General features: G+C 39.7%; 1 protein-coding gene across 1 annotated transcript in view; it reads left to right on the forward strand.

Annotated features, from left to right (window-relative positions):
• LOC110321973 (contactin-associated protein like 5-2) overlaps positions 1–22745 on the forward strand; it is a 631889-nt gene that overhangs the window by 340277 nt on the left and 268867 nt on the right. The window lies entirely within an intron of this gene.

Here is a 22745-nt window from a genome sequence, read left to right on the forward strand (position 1 = left end):
CAATCTGTCTCTTCCTGGAGTTTGCTCCTTCTATGATTCTGTTAGCCTCTGTCAGCACTCCTGGGAATCCAACTCTTTCCTGAGTCCCCTTGGTCAGAGCACTCTCTGCAGGCAAGCTCTCCTCTAGCAAGGCAGGTGTCCAGGAGTCTGGAGCTCTGATCCTCCTTCTGAGTCCTGGGGTCAGAGCCCTCCCTGTAGTCTGACTCTCCTCCAGTGATCCTGAGGACCTGCGGTGTGGAGGGTCCTCCAGAGTGCTCTGCTGCCTCTGCTGGATTCTCTGGAGTTGATTGTGTTCCACTCACCTTTGATCCTGAGGACCTGTGGTGTGGAGAGTCTTCTGGAGTGCTCAGCTGTCTCCACTGGGTTTATGAAGAGATATGGCAGGGGTGGCCCCGACCGGACTGAAACCCCACCTTTGGACGGGCAGTGTCCCTTTGTCCCTGTTCCTGCTGGCACAAGCCCATCCTGGATTCTCTGGAGTTGTGTTCCACTCACCTGTGATCCAGAGGACCTGCAATGTGGAGATTCCTCTGGAGCGCTCAGCTGCCTCCTCAGTGATCCTTAAATCACAGGGGCAGTCCTCTAGGGACCGTGGGGGTGTCCACCAACCCCGCGCCCTAGGTGACCCGGTGCTGGCGCACACCTGAAGGGACTTGTGCCCTTGGTCAGGCTGGTTCTCTGCTTCCCTAGTGCTGTCTCAAGTCCCGTGCATGACTGGATTGGAGCAAAAGTTGTGTTGCACTCACCAGCGATCCTAAGATCATTTGGGCAGTCCACTAGGGACCTTGGGGGTGTCCGGTGACTGCGCCCTCACAAACATTTACTTAACTCTGTGATTTTAGTTGCAGTTTTATTTTACTATAAATAATAATCTCTAGTTCATAAATTTCCTTCAAATTTCAGATTATTCCATTTATAACAAATTTCTAGAACTGAGAGGATTGTATCAAAATAGAACATCAATAATTATATTTTCTTCACTTATATTCTCAAATTCTGTTTGACAACAGAAATTAAGGAGGAATAAGAATTGAGAAGACAGACATGTTTAAACTGGTTTAGATCTTATGTGATCTGTTCATCCATTGAAGCATCATCAGGTAGCTGTCTTGTTAGTGTCCAAGTTTATATCATCTGCAAAATACATTTAAGTTAAATTCAAAAAGAAGTACTCAGAATAACGTTGTTTCTGTTAATCTTCTAATTTAAAATGAAGATTGTTTAAACTTAAGCATAGGTCTATTTTTCTTTTTTATTTTTCTTTTTTTATTAATTATTTGTTTTATTTACACCTCAGATATTGCTCCTCCTATTCCCTCCTCACAGAGTTCTTGCCCTTTACCTTTTTACTTCTGAGAGGGTGCTCCTCATCTCTGGGTATCCCCCAACCCTGGGTGGGGCATCAAGCTTCTACAGGATAAGGCACATCCTCTCCCAGAGATCCCTCTACTATATGTATACCAGGGTCCTCAGACCAGCCTGTGTGTTATCTTTGGTTAGTGGTTTAGTCTCTTGTAGCTCTGCAGGGTCCAGATTAGTAGACACTGTTGATCTTCCTATGTGGTTGCCATCTCCTTCAGCTCCTTCAGTCCTTCCCCTAACTCTTCCATAGGGGTCCCCAACCTCCATTCTATGATTGACTGTGAACATCTGGATTTGTCTCCAACAGTTGCTGAGTAGATTCTCTAAGAGATCAGCCATGCTAGTTTCTTATTTGTAAGCAAATTATAGCATCAGTAATATATTCAGAGACTGATGTCTGCTCATAGGATGTTTCCTAAGTTGAGCACCTCACAGGTCAGCCATTCCTTCAGTCTCTGCTCCAGTTTTGTCCCTGCATTTGTTTTTAGATCAGAGTGATTTTGGATCAAAGGTTTTGTAGGTGGGTTGCTATCCCCATCCTTCCAGTGGGGGTCCTGTTTGACTACTGAAGATAGTCTTTTCAAGTTCCATATGCAGACTGTTGGGCATTTTGCCTAAGGTCACATACAATGAATCCTGGGAATCTCCCCCATCTCTTTATCTCTCCTTGCCCTATTCTGCTTCTCTATTCTCCTCACCCATCTTGGTCCCTCCCTCTGTCTGCCTCCTGTGATTATTTTGATTCCCCTTGTAAGTGGGATTTAAGCATCCTTACTTGGATTTTCTTCTTGTTTAATTTCCATGGGTCTATGGGGTGTATCATTATTGGGGTGGGGTGAAGACTATTTAAGCTTAACCCTTAGTCTGGTTTTTAATCTCTCTCTCCGTGTGCAAATGCTGAAATCTTGCTCTAGATTTTGTTTTACACTGAGATTAATTATTGGAAGACATTAATTGCTTTGGCTGGAATTTTGTTTATCACACCCCAGAGAAAACCTTAAAGTTTAGGCTCTAAAGAGAGATGACAACAGTTGATGAATCAGAATCCAAAATTACAGCTTTGGTATAAGCTTTGAGATAGCACAGATGTAGCAATGACAAAATGGAACCTGAGAACTGTGGAGCTGGCTGAGGCTGTGAAGTACTTGTCATTAAAGCATGAAGTCACAAAGGTCAGTACTCAGCACCTTTGGAAAAATATGGGCATGTTGCTATAGGCCTGTCGTCCCAGAGCTGAAGAGACAGAGACAAGTGAAGATTGGGGAATGTTAGCCAATGAATCTAGCCCAATTCCTAAGCTAAAAGTTCTGTGCCAGACTTTGCCTCAAAAATAATATGGAGTTCTAGCAAGATGCTAGAAAGTGCATAAAGGCAGTCTCCACCTGAATTCTATTCTCATGTCTCACTTAGTAGAAGAAAGTAATTCAACTCCCACAAGCAAGCTGTCCCTGATCTCAATGTGTTATTTATGACACACACACACACACACACACACACACAAATATAAGACCAAAGGCAGCATGTAGCTTTTGTGAACTTCTGGTTGCTGTGTCTGTAGGTGACAGTCCAGAGCCTACAAGAAGTTCTCTGTCCCTTTATGCCCTTTCCCCATTAGTAGAGCTTTCCTTACAATATCACAGATTATTTTCCCCTTGATGTCCCTTAACTGAATCTCTGAGAAGTCACACCTATATTCTCAAATGTCTGCTTTGAAAGAAAAAAAGCATAGTCATCCTTTGTATGTTGATGCCAAACATCCAGGTTATTTCTTGTTGTTCTGTTCTGTTTCGGTCAAATTATAGTGGGCACCTTTCTTGTTTATGGTTCATTTTTCTTTCTTCATACAAATTCTGCTCCCAGCTCACCTCCTTCCTAGTTTTCTTCAAAGTGTAAATCAAAGGAAACTTCTTGAAGACCTATTTTATGCTATCACAGGAGGATACATGCTGTGACCCTCACAATTCTTGGTCACAGTGGTGATGGCACAATCTCTGAGCCTCATTATGTTGCCATGCAGAGTTCAGGAGGGGGAAGTCAAAGTATGTATTCATCCAGACTTATGCTCTTAGCCAGAGCACCAAGAATGACCTGGCATGAGCTGCATATGGTCCATCTGTTGAATAAATAAATGAATTTGTTCTCCCAAACATGAAATGGAGCCTTAATTTGAATTGGCACCTTCCCTGAATTTGTAAGTCAAGAAGCACATGGACAGTCATTTTTTACATTTGCTGGTAGCATGCTAGTCAGGCTTGCTGGTTTTCAGATAAGTCAAGTTAGAAATTATTATAGTTCTTTGGGGAAAATATCAAGAACTGGCTTTGAAATCTTTTGTCACAAATTAAATTGAATCAAGATAACTTTTTGCTCAGCTTATAAATGTGTGACTGGCTTTGCTTAATGTATCACGATTGAAGCTTGGCTTTGTACTGGTAGGTTTATTTTTAACACGGCAATGTGTTGTAGTGTTTGGATGGTGGTTAGGAAGACAACAAACACCTACAAAGAATATTCTTTGTAAATACTAGCTCAGCACAGTGATAGAATTCTGTAAATAGCCCTTCTAACAAAATCTAAAATCAATTAAAGTTAAGAAAAACTTCAAACTGGGTCTGCTGTAATTTCTTGGGGAAGTGTTGTCTTAAAAATTAAAGTCAAGGACTGAAAAGTGGCTCAGCAGTTAAGGGTTTCTACTACTCTTACAGAGGACATGGATTTGTTGCCTAGAATTCACATCAGGTGGTTCACATCAGAATGTAACTCTAGCACAGGTGATCCAGTAACAAGTCTCCACAAACTGCTACATTCATGTGCAGAAATACATCCATACAAATAAAAAAGTCTTAACAAAAGTGTTTCAGCTACATGTGATTTTTCACCTCCAGTCCTAGCCAAAAATAAGAGTAAGGGATGTCAACAGATTTTATTATGACTAGATTTAGGGAGTTCTAGGGACAGAGAGCTATAAATTTGCCTTCCATGTATCTACCTAGTTCTTGAAGCTTCTATCTTAGTAACTAGTCTACTTAAACTTTACCAGAGCTCATTGTGATCTTGATCCTGGGCCTTTTGAAAATAGTGATCAGATTCATTGTCCCTTTTGTCTACTGCTACCTGACTCAAATCAAGCCTAGGAATTTATTGCTAATGAAATTATAGGTGTTTGATTGGTAAATTGTTTTGGGCATATTTGAGATTTCCAGTGCACCTGACAAAGTTTGCCAGATCTTATTACCTAAGCCATAGTATTAGAGCAGTGACACATGATTGGAAATACAATTGAAAGTTGTTTATTAAGAAAGAGGAATACACTGATGAACTAAGAGTAAAACCCTGAAGCACTGGGCCACAGGGCCACAAGATTTATAACACATCATTGAATGTTCATATAATTTCACCTTTCCCATGTTTATGTATCCTAGGTTTGACTTGTGCATACTCTGTTGAGAATATTTTCTAGTCTCTCTCAGCCAATTGGCTTATCTTACATCTTATTTTTGATGTTTCCCTCCCTATTCTTACACTTTTTTTCATGAAGTGAATCTTCCAATACAGAAGCAAATAGAGGAGGGTTGTGAACAGTCAAATTGAGAATGACTAAAGAATATTGATGCGGCTCTCTTTAGCTTTTATTTATAGTATATGTTCAGAACACCATTTAAAGCAAGGAATATGATAGCTTTGTTTATTTTGAAATATTTACTTATATATGTTTATATCCTTCTTGATTATATATTGAATATTTATGTATGTGAGTGTATGCACATGTACATGTGCAGTTTTACAGTCATGTGCGAAAACAAGTAAAGCTCTTCTGGTGTCCGCTTCTTTCCTCCTTCTCCTATTGTTTTAATTAAGTTTCTGTTTGAACACAGAGCTTGTGCCTTTTCAGACGAGCTTAGAGTCAGAAAACCCAAGTCCTGCTTCTTTCCACTTCAAACCTGAGATGCAAGCTTGTGGCTCACATCTAACTTGTTTCAAGGATTTTGGGATGCAAAGAGCATCCCTCATGATTGTTCAGTAAGTCCCCTGCATCTCTGACATCATAGTTTTCCAGAGTCTTCGATGAGATGTTTATGACTTGAGTTGGTAGTAAATTCACTTTCTCATAGTGGTATATTCAAGAATAACACTTATAAATTCAGAACAGTGGGCCAAAATTTGGCTAGAAAAAAACTACTTCACATCCTTAGCAATTATAGATGAGCTTTATTAGAAATGGCACATTTCAGCCATGACTCTTGGTTTATAGAGCCAGTAAAACAAGTAAGACTTTAAAAGTAGGTAGATTTCCAGTATAAAGATGGGCCAAAGAGCCACATTAGTGGAAAGTCCAGTCAGCTAACTTTAATTAGTAGGGTTAAAGTAGTACTATAGGTCAACAAACACATGTAAACTTAAATTGCTAGCAGGGCTAGCATAGTCTATTCTGTGCAGCCTCTAGGGGTTGAGGGGAAACTGGGGACAGAGATTTACAGAGATTGTTTTAACACATGATATGGCTCTATCACTACAAAACTTATGGAAGAACAGTTCCCATATTGAAAAGGGCAATTATCTTAGGGTTTTGAAATAGATTAGTGGAAAGTTTCTGAACCTGGACATGTTTCTTCTTTTATCACAGATTCTCTGAAAGAATCACAGAGTAGAACCTTGCTCTGTAAATTTCTTTTGAATTTTCCATCATGCCTGACCTCCTATATTCCTGCTAACACACTATTTTAATTAGCATAAAATATTATAAATTTTTAATGTATAAAATACTTTGTCTCTAAGACACCTGTAGTTCATGTTATAAAATTAATTTTGTACTTCCATGATTTTAAATACATAGGTCATGCACTGTGATTACACTCTTCCCCAAACTCTTTGTATCTCCTTTCAATTCCTGTCAAGCCTCATCTCTCTCCTACCTTCCTCATGTCAAGATTCATAATTTTGTGTGTGTGTGTGAGTGTGTGTGTGTTTGGTGTTTTAAAACCAGTTATTTTAGTGAAGGGCATCTGTGTGATCATTGACTTGGAAATATCCTTTAGAGCAATACAGGATTGAGATTGGCAAACACTTCATGGACACACCAGCCATCAGTTCCATAGATTTGAAATAGCAAACACAAATCAGCAGTGGTGGCCCTACCTAGAAGAGACTGCCAGGCTTCACCCTTGGCAGGAGGGACCAGAAGGAAAGTAAGGAGAAGTTCTGAGCTGCGCCTTTCAGTGAAGTGAAGATCAGTGAAGATGTGAAACCAACAAACATTTAGGTATTCAAGCAAGCCTAGCTAAGCCACCCTCATTGTCTATCGTGCTCTATTCATACTCTCTTCAAACAACTCATATCCTCCATGGTTCCTGCCTCAGTATGGGTCTTGCCTCAGTACATGCATCTGTCTCAGCTGACATCACTCTGCCAATCCGCTTGGGTCCAGGGAAGCGACAAGAAACTTTTACATTCCACCGAAAGTAATTTTGATGTGTTTCTCTCTATGGAATCCCAACAAATAAAGCTGAACTACGTAAAGTATGTCAGACCAATACATGCATGTGGTTAGAAAAGAATCCTTCATCATATGTACTTTCATGTGCCTGCCTGTGCCAATATTAACTTGTGAACTGAACTGCCAATTTTCAGGCAACACAGATGGAGTTGCTCCAAAGAAACATCTAAACAGATCTGTTTCCTGATATCCTTTCTTTTCCACTACCTCTGGTGGGTGGTAAGCTAAAAGCGAGGTTAAAGTATTTAAGAACCATCATTAAAAATAGGCTTTTTTATTTTTTAATCTTAGAAAAATAAAGTTATAAATAAATGTCTTATTTATTCTGAGGATCTTGCACACTCTTGGGTCTCTTCATTCACCATTATTCAATGCAAGAAGAGGTTTCTCTGATCACAGTTAAAAGTGCCATTTGTTTGTGGATATAAATGTACATAAATTGGAAGTTAATTTGATGATATTTCAATTTAGTTAAACATTCAGTTTTCCCTATGGCCAGTGACCACCCAGGCCATGGTTGTCTGACCAGGTTAATAGTACCAGGAATATATTTTTTCTTAAATCTAATCAGGAAGGGGTGACCACTGTAACAGTATCCCTGTAACCCTGTAACTGTAATGCCATTGGTGAACAGGTGAGTACATATTACTTGGGTGATTGGTCGCATATTTAATAGAGTTCACAGCTGTGTAAAACTGCTGATGGCTTTTCTCCCCCAACGGTGTACATGACTTCTTCTGAGACTCTGAGAGTTAAACTTCAGGGAGGAAGCTTCCAGTTCACTTCTAGATTAATTTCTCTATATCATGCAAACAAGGTATTAATGTACTATTAATTTGCATGTGAAACAATATGATAGGAAAAGAGAGGAGGAAGTATCACTGGATGTTTCGATTCTTTAGCATAGGCAGTTACAGAGGATTGGGCAGAGGGAGGAAGATGTTATTGGCAAAGCTTTGATCGCCTTACATTCTGGAACTCAAAAATATTAACTCTTATGGACTCACTCTTATGTGCTCTCTGTATTTTTCAATCCATTCTGTTCCAAGTGGGTACTGTATAATTGTAAAATATAAAGTTGGTCAACAGTATTCTTTTCTTTACAAATGTCTCTCAGAATTCTGAGTTCTACCAGCTAATTTTCTCAGTTTAATAAGTTATGATAATTCTAATTTATGCTGCAGGTGAAAGGGCCTGTTAACCAATGAACCTATGCTGCATGCTGGTGCAGAACGTTCTTAAAATTTCAGCAGCAGGGGTGGAACCATATATCTATAGCCTCACTAGAAGACACACATTTTCTTTTCAGAGATTCAGACTAACCCCAAGATTTATAGTTTCATTGAGAAAATACTTTCAGGATAATCCAATATGAGGCATAGTTGGAGACTTATTTAATATATAAAGAATGGAACTCTGAAAAACACAATAATAGCATAGGCACGCAGTACTCAAAGGCAAATCGTGTGTAGGTATCTTTATATGTCCATATAAAGCATTTTGGTAGCTATAATTTGCAGTAAACTTTAAAGCAAAAAATGTGTCTTTGTAAACAAATTTCTGAGATAGATTTATGAAGGGCTTTGTCTAGATTTATGAATGAGATGGAACTAAAAAATGCACGCAAGGTTTTTGTTCATTTTAGTAGTAATTAGTGTGTTTATTGTCTTTGATATCTCTGATTGAGAGATCTCTAGGATCTCTCAGGATCCTATACATGGCCCAGTGGGTCATTTCAGCTTCATCAATAGTATCAGAAGTTTCTTGACTCTGTCTTCAGGAAAGATAAACCAGACTTATTTGTGTTGCCTGAATGATTAACAAATAAGACCATGACAATGTTATAGGGTCTCGGAATAGCATCATCTTCTGACTGATGCTTATGTTTGGAAGGTCAGGGCCAATGCATCTGATTTATGCTGAAGTGTCCAATCACAGAGAGATAAAATGGTACCCAGTCCTCCCTGTTAGAAGTTTGTGAACAAAAACTGTTGTCATGATTTTCCACCTATCAATCATGTGGAAATCACTATCATTATATTATTACTACAAGATGTCTGTTTCAATAAGTCCCTTTGCCACAGTTGAAAGCTTTTAGTACAGAATTTACAAGATACAGTACACAGAACTGATAAAGGTCAACAAGCTGAAGGGCCCAAGTGAGGACCTCTGAGTCCCACTTGGGAGGGAGAAGAAGGCAATCACAAGGGGGAAGGGAGGGACCTGGGAGGGAAAGTAGATGGGGGTTAAGAGGGGGAACTTTATCTGATATTGGGTGAGGGAAAAGGACTGAAGCCCTGAGGGCCAGCAAAAAGAATGGAAATAGGCAATCTCAGGAAATAGAAGGTTGAGGGGACCCTCCAGAGTGCACCAGAGACCTGGGAGGTGAGAGACTCAGGATTAAAATGGAGGGATCTTAGATGAAATGCCCAATAGTAGAGAGAGGGAACATATAGAGCCCACTTCCAGCAGGAAGACAGGACATCAAGTGAGGGATGGGGTTGCCATCGCATAGCCACATCCCTGACCCATAATTGTTCCTGTCTGAAAGAAGTACAAGGATGGAATGGACTCTTCATTTCTTAGAAACCATCTGTCTTCTATTTTTCTATTTTCCTTGTTAAATGCTTTATGTTGGGATATGAAGGCAAGGAGATCTTAGCAAGCACTGTTCAAATCCTATTGGTTCCTGTTACAATAGGCCATTAGAAAATGAATGCAGAGCAATCTTGATTTAAATTTTGAGAAGAAATTGAAAGTATTGCATTTTGGTATAACAGCATTCTGGTCATGAATACTTTCCAGTAATAGACATTTAAATGTGGGAAACACTACTTTTTCATGTTTTCATTTACTGCATACTGTGTTACTTTAGACTAAAGTTCTATGGGAACAAAAATTGCCCATAATATTGGTCCTGTCTGGCCCTTCTGTCTATTCCAGATCTTATATGAGTTCTCTTTTATAACCTAGGCTGTTGGAAAAGATGATTCTAGGATTCTCACAGGTCCCCACATTCTAGAGACTGAACACACATATCTTTGTCATGTCATTTTTTTGGTAGGGGGAGTGATATCTGAATCTTTTTATTGCTACCATGAGAAATATAATTAAGTACTTGCGTCTTATAAGACATTTCCCTTGGATTATACTCCACATAAAGAAGGAACAATGGGCTTCTATCATATATTCCTGCTGCACTGCAGAAAATTATCCAATAATCAATCAATATGACTGATAATAACATGAGTGTTCATGCCTGCATGAGTACGTACGTCCATGTGAATGTGTATGTGCATGTGTGTTTCCATCCTTTTACCCACCTTCTCTCTCTGTGTGTATCTATGTCAACATTCCTGTGAACTATAATCATGAGAGTGATAACCCTTGTTTTTGTGACAGAGTGTTTCAGTGAGACGTGGACTTAAAAATTTAGTTACTCTTGCTAGCCAACTAGCCTCAGATACCCTCCTACTGTCAGCCCTCAGCACTGACAGTATGCATGCTCTCATACTCCCCTTTTTAGGCAAGTGATCAGTGTAGAATGCAGATCTTGCCTATGGGATACTCTCGCAGTCTGATGATTCATGCAGATTAGTAGACGACAGCATGTCAAATTTAAGTAACATTATTTTAAATGCCCTAAGCAGGAAATGACAACCAAGTGCCTAGCTATTTCTTCTCTCTTCCCTCTCCACACTAAAATGTTTTCTTGGGAGAATGCTTGATTAATACTGAACTCTATAAGGAATTAGAATGGAAGCTGAGGAAAAGAAGATCCAGTGTCAGGCCCAAAGAAGGATCCTGCACAAGGGGAGGTCCCGAAGCCTGACACTCTTACTGAGGCTATGGTCACTTACAAAAAGGGACCTATCATGATTGCTCTCTGAAAGACCCAACAAGCAGCTGAAAGTGTCACAGATATTTGTGCCCAACCAATGGACAGAAGCAGCCAACCGCTGCTGTTGATTTAGGGAAGGCTGAAAGAGGCTGAGCAGCAGGGCGATTCTATAGGAGGACCAGCATTCTCAATTAATCTGGACCCCTGAGATCTCTCAAATACTGTACCACCAAACAGAAAACATACACCAGCTGAAGTGAGGCCCCCCAACACACATAGAGTAGAGGACTTCCGAGTCTGTGTTCATTCTGAGATGATGCACTTAACCCTCAAGAGACTGGAGGCCCCAGGGAATTTAGAGGTCAGGTGGGGTAGGGGTGGGGACATCCATGTGGAGACAGAGGTTGGGGAGGAGGTATGGGATGTGGAACAGTTGGAGGGTGGATTAGGGGTGAGGGAATAAAATATGGAGTGTAAAATATATATATATATATATATATATATAAAAGAATAAAAATAAAAGAAAGGAAGAGGACATGCTGAGAATGGGAGTGAGAATTAGTGTGCTGGATATACTGGGTCAACTTGACACAATCCTTATTGCCTTGGAAAAGGGATCCTTATCTGGGGAACTACCCCTATCAGATTGGCCAGTAGACAAGTCTATGGGCAGTTTATTGACTAAGATTTATATTAGAGAACTTAGTCCGCTGTAGGTGGTGCAACTCATGGATTCCTTGGTTGTTTAAGGAAGCAGATTAAACAAACCATGGGGAGCAAGTCTGTAAGCTGCTGTCCTCAAGGATTTTCTGCCTTATTCATGGCTCCTGGCTTCTGCCTTGAGTTACTGCCCTGACTTTGCTCAGTGATAGACAGACATCCAGATGTATAAGCCAACTTTCTCTGAGGAAAGCATGTGCTCAAAATACTCCTTGGACAATAGGTTGATAATCTTTTATTTGTCATTAACACTGTACCCCATTTTCTGGTATTTATAGTGCAATTATTTTATAAGTAGCACAGGGAGGGAAGGGATTTTAGTCTTTTGTTATCTACTAGCTTCTTTATATGTTAAATATTATTGTCATCATCATCATCATCATGACCATCTCTTTTCTCCTACATACACCCTTAATCTTCTGTCACTCAATTATATGCTTAACATACAGCATGTGCTTATTTTATAAAGTATTGTTAGAAATATGAAAATATCTATAGGTAAAATATACCATACAAAAATCACACTGGAATAAAGCATGTTGGGGATTGCAAAGGGTTCAGGTATGGGTGAAGAAGGTTCACTTAGCAATTAGAAGATATTATGCATGGTGGCTGTGGGATCTGGAGAGGTCACTTGTGGTAGAGAAATCAGGCTCCAAGTGTGCTTATGAGTCAGGTTGCCATAGAAATAACTTCAAGTTATAAATGACTGAGTTAACAGCTTCATTTGCTATAAAGATGTCTTCATACTTCAGTAGGGATGGTGTAACACACAACCAAGGCAGAAAATAGTCCTTTAGCAGTTCAGAACCTTGTGTTCTTACCTGATTGAAGTTTATTCATTGTGTAAGCAATGTTATGGGAGTCAGGCTTCTCCTCACCCAAGTATACCTACATATGTGCTGAAAGTAAGCTTATTATTTATTTTCCACCATTGTTATGTATATGAGTCAGCTTTATCCATCGGGACAACCAATACACACACATGCATACACACACACACACACACACACACACACACACACACATACATACTTGATAATGTCAGAACCTAAAACCTAGGCTATGACAAATCTGACATCTCTGACTCAGCTAATTTTCTTCAAGAGACCAACTAATTGTAAAGGTAGTAGCTCAAAGCAAAGAAAGGGAAATATTCAGTGTCCTCATGTGGGCATGAGGAGAAAAGAAGTACATTTGTGTAGCTCAAATCTCTGTGGGATCTTTTCTTGGCAGAGTGTTTTGAAATAAAGTTACTTTGTGTGGCTGTCCTGGAACTCACTCTATAGAAAAGGCTGGCCACAAACTAACAGAGATCTGCGTAACTTTATCTCCTGAGTGATGGGATTAATTATGTGCAACCATACCATCTGTGAGATCTTAATAAGAGGTTTAGATTTAAAAGTAGGATAATAATTATCCATAGCAAAGCACTTCTGCCCATTATCATTGTCTGAGATTATCTATCTTGCAAGGTGGCCAGAAAAGATGTCATAATCATGATAATCATAATCATAATCATGTCTCTTTTTCAGAAAGAGATGTTCCCACTCTTGCTGAAACTGGGATTCATCCTTTCCCTTCTCCCAGCCTGAGATTCCAGGAGGACTTTCAGATTCCTGGATTCCATTGTTTAATTCAGACAGTAGCCAAAGAGAGGAGTTTCTCATCCTCACTTTCCTAACAGGACAGTCACATACACACAACCGACATAGGCTGGGCTGGGCTTTCTTATAATGAGTTTGTCAGCTAGGTTATGGAGTCTGAGAAGTATCATACATGATCTTCAATTCCTTAACATGCTTCAAACCCAAAAGGTTATAAGCAAACGAAGAAAATCAATGATGTAACTAAATTTGAAAAGGAAAAGTTTGAAGAAATTGGCCAAACTAGTTTGATAGGCTATGTCACACCTGATGCCTAGAAATAATAAGCCGAAGTGGACTGAAGTTTATTTCCCTGCACCTGTATCAGGCAGGTCAAAACCACATGTAACTACATCACTTTTGACTGTGTGTACTGTATTCACATTTGTAAATACACACACACACACACACACACACACACACACACACACTAGCACACATAATTAAAAATAAACAGAAACTTTATAAAGCAGGTGGCCTCATGTAATTAGCTCTGTCTGCATGCAATTATTTCTCCTCCTTTTCTTGTAGGGGCAGGGACTGATATAAAATCTGGTTCCCTAATTGTTTCTTGTTTATGTCAATAAAGATGGCAGAAGCTAATTGTGGGGTAAAGGTAAAGAAGAGGGATTTCTGGGTCCCAGGAAGAAGAGGAGGGAAAGAAATAGCTTTTTGGCCAGGCTTTTGAGATAGGAGCATGAACCATGCAATATCTGGGGGATACTAGAACCAGTAGCGCCCTCCGCCCCTGGGAGAATTCTAATATAAGACAGCTGATGAATTTAAAACAATAGATTCTTCATCCACCAGTAGTATTATCTGGCTGGTTTTAAAATATTGAGGTTGTCTGGTGTTTTCCATCTTCAGAGACTCAGTGGGGAAGATAAAGGGCATAACTTGTGTGGTTCTTAGAGGATTGGCAAAGCTAGCTGCTGGTTAGTTGGTCATTGTAGAGTGATTGCAGCTTCCTGCATTCATGGAAAAAGCATGAACTGGCTTTTTGGTGGAGGTGGGTGAGATGGCCTTTGCTGGTACCAGGCAAGAAACAAGCAGAGACTGGAGCAGCATGATGAAGCTAGCTGTAGGGGCTGAGTGAAATGGCCATTGCTGGCACCATGTAAGGAATAAGTGGGAGATTCAAAATTACACACAATTACTGTGTTGTGACCCAATCAATAGACTCTGAACAGATACCAAACATTTCAATGAAGCAGAGTTTGGATTTTCCAACCTTCAAACTTATAAGCTACACAAAACTCGTTTCATTGTAAAATTCTAAAACTCACAGACCTTGTTTTTATCCTTTTAAAATTATGGTGTGTGTGTGTGTGTGTGTGTGTGTGTGTTGATATTTTAATATATTTACGTTATTTTCCCCTTACTTTTCCTGATTCCAAACCCTGACATACACTTGTTCTTTTTGCAAATTCATGTTCTTTTTTTAATTAACTGTTGTAACACACACAAATACAAAAGTACAACCTGCTCAATCTCTATATTATATGTATGCATGCTTTCAAGGCTTCCCATTTGTTATTGGACAATCAACTAATTGTTAAGCTCCACCTTGGGGAAGACTGTTTTCTTCAACTTTCAGCATCCATTGTTTGTCTAAGTTTATCTGTACAGTGTTTATGCTTTCTGATCTTTCACCTGGCTGTATTATTGTGACTATTGTTATTGACTTGATCACCTCCTGTTTGAGCAGTCATGTTGGTGAGACATTACAGGTACAGCTTTGACATGTCTATGAGACATAATATTATAGCAAACTCTTGCTACTCTGGCTCCTATGACTTTCTGCCCCTTCTTCCACAATGTCCCCTTTGCATTAGGCAAGGGAGTTGTACTGAAGATGTTCTCTGTTAGGAGTGGGCTCTAGAATTCTGCATTTGGATTAGTTGATTTTTTTCTATAAAGTTATCTGTTTCTTACAAAGAGAAGTTTCATTGGTGTGCCTTGAGAACTGCATTTATCTGTGGATATGAGAACACATGTTTAGGATATAGGTAGAACTTTTGTTACCTGATTAAAATGCTGGTTTTACGATCTTCTCCAGAATCCATGACTTCACTAGGACTAAAGAGTTGGCTAGGATTTTAGTATCAGACGTGGTTCTGTTCTTATTGATTTGGTCTTAAGCCTAACTAGACATCTGTTGACTACCACCAAATTACGGTTGTCACTAATGTACCCTTAGGGTTATTATGCCAAACTGGTTGTTGATGTGATTCATAGGCATAATAGTTAAATAGGACTTCTCAGTGCTTGCTTTCTTTGGAACATTACATGGCACTTTCTGGTAGTAACAAAGGTATTTGCCACGGAGTGGCTTTAACTTAGTTTCAGCTTAGGAGTCCCTGAACCCTTTTCTAGAAGTGCATGGTATCTTTAGCAATAAGGGCTTAGCTTATACTTCAGAGCCCTTGTTTTTAACAGAATAGAGCAGAATAAGACAACTCAGTGGTTAACACTGGGGATTTGCCATGATTTTGATCCACCTATGAGATAAGTTTCAAGGCACAATATTATTTTGGGATTTTGGGTAGGTTACCTAATGTGACTCTGAATATTGATAGTGCTCTGATCTGGGTCTTGAGCTGAATTAAAAGGATAAAGTTGAATTCCACCATCCATCTGTGTCTGTTTCATGACTGTGAACTTAAAGTGACCCTCTGCCTCAAGTTCTTGCCAGCATACCTACCACACATGATAATAGGTCTTTCCTGTCATAATGTATTGTATCCCCTTGAATTACTAAATGGAATAAATTCAGTATCCTTTATGTTGTTTGTTGACAGATGTTTGACCACAGCAACAGGTCAAGTAAGTAGTACAAATGAGCAGGTGTACCAATGAAAGTGAATGTGCTCTCAGTCTGAAAATCAAAACAACTCCCTGACACCACTATCAGCTAACTGTTTTGGTAGTTGCTCTGGTTGCCATCCTGAGTGCCCAAAACTCAAGTTGAACTGAACTGCGGGTTTGAAATCTCTAAGTGAAGGCGCCTTTTTAGAACCTCTAGTACTTTTGCATCTGTCTCCCTCTGTCTCCCAAGGACGACTCCTTCTACAAAACTTCAAATTTTGGTTCCAGTGCAATGCTGGATAGAATTTGTTGATATAAGCAATGATAATAATATCAGGCTATGAAGAAAATGAAAGTTACCACCAACTCTTAGTCTCTCCATGGAACGTTTGCGACTTTATTTATTTCAAAAGTAAATACCTGCATAGTTGACATAGTCACTCATATACTGTGGTGAGTTTTTTTCTTGAATGTTCCAGAAATCCAAAGATGCAAATTGATATATAACATGATATACAGATATTTATACTACAAAAAAATAGTGGCGTTTAAAGCACAGGAAGGAATACAGGTGTCAGTGACTAAATATAAGCAATTCATGGGGTTGTTTTCCACAATAAACACCAATATAACATATAGACTAGATTCTGACTTACTTTTTAAAATAAATTATTTTGTTTACATTCTAAATGTAGAGCCCACTCCTGGTCCCCCTCCCAGTGTTCTTTTCACCATTCCTTCCCCTTTTATCTCTGAGAGGGTGTTGCTACCAGTTGAATTAAATAATTAATTTTCTCTGGCAGTGCATTCGCTACACACCTCAATGGTTTATGTTTCTGAATGAAAGATACACACACACACACACACACACACACACACACACTTTATATTTTAATATGCCTTAATCAGCTCCTCAATAGCTTGCCCACTGCCTAACCTCCCACTAATAATCCCAAGTTATTACTTATTAAATTTATATTCTATCTTGACTGCTCTTGACTGCACTTCAGTCCTTCCCCTAACTCGTACATAGTGATCCCCAACCTCAGTTCAGTGGTTGACTGTAAGGATCTGCAACTGTCTTAGTCAGCTGCTTGTAGAGCCTCTCAGAAGACAGCTATGCTAGGCTTCTGTCTACAAGCACAACATAATTTCAGTAATAGTGTCAGGGTTTGTCACTGGTTTGCCTTTCCTTCAGTCTCTGCTGTATTTTGTCCTTGTATTTCTTTAGACAGGAACAATTCTGGGTCAAAAATATTAAAGGTGGTTTGTGATTCTATTCCCTCCATTGGAGTTCCTATCTAAAGGTTGTCTCTTCAGGTTCCATCTCATCACGTTGGTCATTTTTACTAATGTTGTGCCCATTGAGTCCTTTCACATTCCAGGTCTCAGGTGTTTTCTAGTGATTTCCCCCCATCTCCTCTCCCCCATTCCCAGTCATTCTCCTGACCCTCTGGGCTTCTTCTCTGTTTTCCCCATACCTGATCCTGCCCATCTTTCCCCCTCCAACTCCCCTCTCCCACCCAGGTTCCTCCCTCCATCTGCCTCCCTTGATTACTTTGCTCGTGCTTCTAAATGAGATTGAAGCATCCTCACTTGGGCCTTCCTTCATGTTAAAACTTCTTACCATCTGCTGGGTTGTATAATGAGTATTCTATATTTTTGGCTAAAATCCACATATCAGTGAGGATATACCATGCGTGTTTTTTGGGTCTTAATTACATCACTCAGGATAATGTTTTCTAGTTCCATCCGTGTGCCTACAAAATTCAGGATGTCCTCATTTTTCACAGCTTAATAGTATTCAACTGTGTCAATGAACAACGTTTTCTGTATCCATTCTTTAGTTGTAGAATATGTGGGTTGGTTCCTGTATCTGCCTATTACAAGTCAGGATTCTATGATCACAGTGGATCACCTGTCATTGTTGTATGGTGGAGCATCTTTGGGTATATACCTGGGAGCAGTATAGCCATGTCTTCACATAGAACCATTTTCAGTTTTCTGAGAAACTGCCAGATTGCTTTCCAGATGCAATCTGGAATCCAGATGCAGATGCAGTACCAGTTTGCATTCCCCCCAGCAATGGAGAAGTACTCCTCTTTTTCCACATCCTTTCCAGCATGTGCTGTCACTTGAGGTTCTGATCTTAGTCATTCTGATTGGTATAATGTGGAATCTCAGGGTTGTTTGTCTTTGCATTTCCAATGATTAAGGATGTTGAATATTTCTTTGCATGCTTGTTGGCCATTCAAGATTCCCCTGTTTAGAATTCAATGTTTAGCTCTATATTCCATTTGTTTAGTTTCTTGGAATCTAATGTCTTGAATTATTTATATATTTTGCCCTCTATCAGATGTAGTGTCACTACAGACCTTTCCCCAATCTACAGGTTGACATTTTGTCTGATTGATAGTGTCCTTTGTCTTACAGAAGCTTTTCAATTTCATGAGGTCCCATTTATCAATTATTGTTCTTAGAGCCAGAGTGAGCCCTTGGTATTCTTTTCAGGAAACTTTCCTGTGTGTCAATGTGTTCTATGCTAACTTCCACTTTATCTTCTATTCGATTCAGTATATCTGCTTTTATATTGAGGTCCTTGATCCACTTGGAGGTTTATGAAAGATCATAAATATGGTTCAATTTTTATTCTTCACCTTGCTGTCTGTCAGTTTCACAAGCATGGTTTACTTTCTGTTCTCCCAGTGTGTGGTTTTTTCTTCTGTGTCAAAGATCAAGTGTTCATAGCTGTGTGGGTTTATTTCTGGGTCTTTAGTTCTAATCCATTGATCAACCTGTCTGTCTCTGTACCAATACGGTGTAGTTTTTATTACTATTACTATTACTCTGTAGTGCAGCTAGAGATCAGGGTTAATGACAGAGCTTCTGGCAAAAGTTCTTTTATGTTTGATAATTGCTATCACTATCCTGGGTTTTTTGTTTTTCCATATGAAGATGAGAATTGATCTATCCATATCTGTTAAAATTTTTGTTAAAATTTTGATGGGGATTGAATTGAATCTGTACATTGCTTTTGGTAAGATGGTCATTTGCTCTATGTTAACAAGCTGGAATTGTCACAGAGAAAGGATTCTCCCTTGAGGAAATACCTCTATGAGATCTAGCTATAAGAAATTTACTCAATTAGTGATCAAGAGGAGAAGGTCTACTAGCCCATCATGGGTAGTGCCATCCCTAAGCTGGTGGTATTGAGTTCTGTAAGAAAGCAAACTGAACATGTCAGGAGAAGCAAGCCTGTAAATAATATCCCTCCAAATGCAGCCTCAGTTGCAATTGGTGGCCCAGGACTGAAAGGGTCATGCAAAGGAGTTGAAGATTTGCACCTTGAAGAGAGCCTATGAGAGACTAATGCTGAAGCCTTGTATCAGTGGAAGACAGCAGTGTTTTGGAGTTGCCAGTACCATGAGATGACCACCAAGAACAGCAGCAGCAGTGGAGTACAGGAAGATGAAGCCTAGAAGACAAGTTGTATGCTACCAGTGGCAGAACTGGAAAAGTTACTCAAGCCTGTGGAGGAGCCGAGAAGTTCGTGAGTGAATCCCAGACATTGGACAGTTAGAGTTTAATTTTGCTTTTGATTATTTAATATGTAGGAATTTGTAAGACCGTGGGACTTTTAAAGTTATTTAGATCTCTAGGATGAATAGGAAAGAAACGGTTGAAGCTTAGTAATGATGTATTTGTGTGTCAAGTTGACAAGGGGTCCATTTTACTGGTTTGTTTTGTGTGCAAACTTGACACAAACTGGAGTTATCAGAGAGAAAGGAGCTTCAGTTGAGGAAATGCCTCCATGAGATCCTGCTATAAGGCATTTTCTCAATTAGTGATCAAGGGAGGAGGGCCTTGTTCATTATGGGCGATGACATGCCGAGGCTGGTAGTCTTGTGTTCTATTAGGAAGCTGACAGAGCAAGCCAGGGGAAGCAAGCCTGTAAGTAACATTCCTCCATGGCCTCTGCCTCTGCTCCTGCTCCCTGACCTGCTTGAGTTGCAGTTCTGAGTTCCTTTGGTGATGAACAGCAATGTGAAAATGTAACCTGAATAAACCCTTTCCTCCACAACTTGCTTCTTGGTCATGATGGCTAGTGCAGGAATAGAAACGCTGACTAAGACTGGTATTTTCTATGCCTGACATTCTTTCTTCTCTTTCCTAGCTTTTCCATATCCAGGTTTGCCTCAGTTTATTTCTTTATTGTTTCTATTTTCATTTTTAGGTCTTGGATCATTGTGTTCAATTCGTTCACCTTTTTTTTTGTTATATTTTCCTGTATTTCTCTAAGACATTTATTTGTTTCCTCTTTATGGGCTTCTATCTGTTGTCCTGGGATTTCTTCTGTTTCTTTAAGAGAGTTATTTATATCTGCCTTAAGAGCATCTATTATCTTAATGAGATGGGATCTTAGGTCAGAACCTTGCTCTTCATCTGTATTAGGGTATTGAGGCCTTGCAGTTGCAGGAGAACTGGGTTCTCGTGGTGCCAAATTACATAGACTTCTGTTTCTTATGTTCTTCAGCTTGCCTTTCACCATCTGGTCATTTCTGGTGTTTACTGGCCTTGGTGTCTCAGATTCGAGCAGTCCGCCTCAGAGGTGTGTAGAGTTGTATAACCTGGATTAGAGAAGGCTTCCTGGGAGGGAGATAGTGCTGTCTCTTGTTAGGGTAGGCCTCCAGTGTCCCTGGTTAGAGCAGACCTTCTGGGAGACAGGCCAGATGTTGGGTGGGATGGTGGCACAGACATGCCGATTTCCCATGGGTGCAGGTGGATCTACAGACTGGAAGGGCAATGACGCTCAGGCAGCATGGGATAGATTCTATGTCTGCTGGGCCTGCTGGCGTTCCCAGCTGGCAAGGGTATTGGTGAAAGTGGTCTCAACTATGTCCCTGGTTAGGCCAAACCTCCTGGGAGATAGACAGACTTTGGAGTTCAATCAGCATGCACACGGATCTCAATTCTGACTTACATTAGGATAAGCTTTGTGTGTCCTTTAAGTAGTGTCAAAAAAAAAGGTGCCTTGTGCAGAATCTAGGCATCACATTTAAGTATTTGGCCTTTTGCCTACCATGGTACCAACTACTTTGTGATGAATATTCCTGGTAATCATTACTGTCGGAATCATTTCTAAAGATATGAAAACACCTATATAATCAGAATCAATAACTTATGCTTAGATAGCCTAATTGCTGAGTGAATGAAGAGTAGATGATTACAAAATTTTCATTGTTACAAATTCACTTTGGTCTGGTTATTTGTGTACATGAACATACAACAACCATAAACAAATATAGTTGAGACCTGGAAATGTTTTATCTCTATGCTCTGTGGGAGTCTGGAGGAATATGTTTGTGTGCCTGTGCATGTGGAAGCCAGCACTCACGATGAACTTTCTGCTTCTGTTGTTTTTCATATTAAATTTTCAGACTAGGTCTCTCCTTGAACCTAGAATTTATCAATTTACTTAAATTGACTGCCTGGTCAGCAAGCGTCCAGAACACATCTGTATCTAGCTGCTTGCTCTGGGATTACAGCTGCACACTACCACACAAGCACTTTTCTTTGGTTTCTGAGAATGTGCACCCAGGTCAGTATTCTGGCATAGCAAGTAGTGATTCACTGAATCTAAAACTTTGGATGTCTTTTCTGAAAAGTGATGCTGTGGGTTAGACTTGTGGCTTTCTGATCTGCACTGTCTTACACTGACACTAGGACACTAGTGGAAATTGGATGCAAGCAGCTGCCCTGCATATCCTACTTCCCTGAGGAGGCTTCCCTTGTTTCCAGCAGTGATGTTGTTGTGAGAACAAGGGCTAGTGTAATTGATCCCTGTTATGCAAAACTGCTGTTCAATGGAAGGATGTATCTGTGTGGTGAGTGATGTGTGGCACTGCTGGAGGAGACTAGTAGAGGAGCACACATTGTTACGGAGATGGAGATTAGGTTTTAGAGGCTAATGTAGCTAGGTAGTTCAAATGAAGACATGGCATACTTGGGTGTTGAGTTTGTTATGGAAACACCTACAAAAGAACCCTTCTACACCCTTCAAACAATAGTCCAGGCTTTCTTCTATACTCCTCTATAGAAAAGGCCAATATCCTTATGGTAAACTTATTTTGTGGGAATATATATATATATATATATATATATATATATATATATATATATCATCACATATATAATATATGATATTATTTATCACAAATAAACCCATATATATAGGTTTATTTCTTAATGACTTATACAAATAGTAATGTAATCACACCTTTCTTTGTTTTAGTCAAACTGGTTCTTTTTGTTGTTGTTCCTTGCAGCCCAAGCTGGTCTCACAGTCAGTAATTAGCTAAGGGTGACCCTAAACTTCTGATCCCCCTGCATCTACCTCCTGAGATCTAAATTACAGGTATGCCACACCATGCCTAGTTTATATGCTCCTGAAGATTTATTAGTGGCTTTTTATATGCTAGGTGAGTCCTCATCCACCTGAGCTATATTCCCCATCTAATGTAAGACATTTTTAATATTCCTACAGTTTCAGCTTTGTCCTGTATTACTAACTGCACATATTCTTACTAAATTTAAAATGATGCCAACATTACTTTACTGCTATTCTCTGTTCCTGTCTTCTGTCTTTGGAATTTACTCTCTCTTCTAACTCCTTCCTTTTCTCTGTTGTTCCCCAGTGGTTCCATTGTGCTCATTTTCTCAAGGCTTTACAATGTATGTTTACAGACAGTTACAATGGAAGCACATTTCTTCCTCTACCTGCCCCCTTCCCCTTGCAGGAAGGTATTTTTTCCTTGAAAACTCTCTCTCTCTCTCTCTCTCTCTCTCTCTCTCTCTCTCTCTCTCTCTCTCTCTC

Source organism: Mus pahari, chromosome 5 (assembly GCF_900095145.1).
Source record: "Mus pahari chromosome 5, PAHARI_EIJ_v1.1, whole genome shotgun sequence".
Classification (NCBI taxonomy): Eukaryota; Metazoa; Chordata; class Mammalia; order Rodentia; family Muridae; genus Mus; species Mus pahari.